This window comes from Martes martes (assembly GCF_963455335.1).
Source record: "Martes martes genome assembly, contig: scaffold_95, whole genome shotgun sequence".
NCBI classification, from domain to species: domain Eukaryota; kingdom Metazoa; phylum Chordata; class Mammalia; order Carnivora; family Mustelidae; genus Martes; species Martes martes.
In genome coordinates, this window is record NW_027666503.1 from 57,543 (window position 1) to 59,703 (window position 2,161).

Here is a 2,161-nt window from a genome sequence, read left to right on the forward strand (position 1 = left end):
TTAAAAGGCAATTATGGAATTTGATGTACTGGACATCTCACTGTGATGGGAAATAGGTTAAAAAATTATCTGTATAGAAAAGAAAAAATGAACCAGAGTAGTGGGAACGAGTTAAAAATAAAAGTTGTATCTATGAAGTAGTGGTGGTTGTTCTCTTGTCTTTTTTTTTCTTTTTTTTTTTTTCTGGTTGGTTTTCTGGAGGAGGGGCCTGCCACATGGGTTTTTTTTTTTTTTTTTCCAATTTTTTATTTATTTTCAGCGTAACAGTATTCATTGTTTTTTCACCACACCCAGTGCTCCATGCAATCTGTGCCCTCCCTAATACCCACCACCTGGTTCCCCCACCCTCCCACCCCGCCCCTTCAAAACCCTCAGGTTGTTTTTCAGAGTCCATAGTCTCTCATGGTTCACCTCCCCTTCCAATTTCCCTCAACTCTCTTCTCCTCTCCATCTACCCTTGTCCTCTATATTATTTGTTATGCTCCACCAATAAGTGAAACCATATGATACTTGACTTTCTCTGTTTGACTTATTTCACTCAGCATAATCTCTTCCAGTCCTGTCCATGTTGCTACAAAAGTTGGGTATTCGTCCTTTCTGATGGAGGCATAATACTCCATAGTGTATATGGACCACATCTTCCTTATCCATTCATCCGTTGAAGGGCATCTTGGTTCTTTCCACAGTTTGGCGACCGTGGCCATTGCTGCTATAAACATTGGGGTACAGATGGCCCTTCTTTTCACTACATCTGTATCTTTGGGGTAACATGGGTTTTCAGTCAATGATGTTCCCTGAGTTAAGTCCTTCTGCCCCCCTCAAGGGGGTGGGCTCTGAGGAAACCGGTTTTTCAGGCTTTTTTTCTCTGGAAGTTTTTATGTCTGTTCATTTGTTTTCTCTCGCCTTGACAGCTTTTGATAGTTTTTGGAGGTTTAGAGGAAAGCAAACTGCACCCCGACCTCCCTCTCAGAGAGAAGCCTCAGTCTGCTCCCCTGTGGGTGCTGCGGAGCACATAAACTCCCCCTAGGATGCTGGCAGAGCAGGTTCTGAGTCGCAGTCCCTGGGGACGCAGGATCTCCTGCTTGTACGCAAAACCAGGGCAGCGGCGGCTGTCTGGGCAGCTCCAGACCGCCAGAGAGGTTCCAAGCAGCGATTGCACACTGAGATTTTCCCTGCTGGCCTGGGCTGGGAGTGCCTGGTCTTTCTGGGTCTGAGAGCACTGGGCTGGTGCCTTTGCGCACCTCTCTCAGGGGAGAGTTTGGGGCGCGCGTGTCTCAGGCTCTGATAGCAGGGTGCGGCGTTCTGCCATCTGGCGAGGCTTCCCGCCCCTCACCGGAGCCGGACCCCACATGTTCTCAGGCGTGCTGGTCGCTCAGGGACCAAGACCTGGTTTCTCCGCCGCACTCTAGTTCAGTGCTAGGGGTGGCTGTCCTGGGTCCGGGGACTTAAGCCCCTGTCCCTAGCTGCCCCGATTCCCACAATTCCTGCCCCCCCCCGTAACCCTTTGCTATTTTTGAGTGCTTTCAACCAGACTCCAAGTTAATGCTGGTCCCCAGACGCAGGGCACTCTCGTACTGGGGTATTACTTTCCAATCAGTCGCCTCTGGTGGCTCCCTCCCCCTTTTGTTTCTCTTCCTATATCAGTCCGACGTTCCCACTCCACTTTACCTGCCCACTGGCGTCTTCTGCCCCTGTAGAGATCCAGACGTGTATAATTCTGATCTCAGGCTGATTTCATGGGTGATCAGAGTTCTTTGGTAGGTAATCAGCTCACTTTAGGGGACAGGTTGAAACGGCGCCTCCTCCTACTTCCCCGCCATCTTGTCTCCTCCAGTTCCCCTTTATTTTGAGTTAACTGAGAGTTTTAATCATGAATGTGCATTGGAGTTTGTCAAATGCTTTTTCTGCATCTCAATTAATATGATAATGTGGTTTTTCTTCTTTTGTTTATTGGTGTGATAGATTACATTAACTGAGTTCAAACCAACCTTGCATACCTGGGAGAAATCCCAGTTGGTCATGGTGTATAATTCTTTTTATATGTTATGAATGATGTATTTGACATACTAATATTTTGCTGAAGATTTTGCATGTATGTTCATAAGATAAATTGGTGTGTGACTTACTTTTCTTATATAATGAATTAGGAAATATTCCCTCT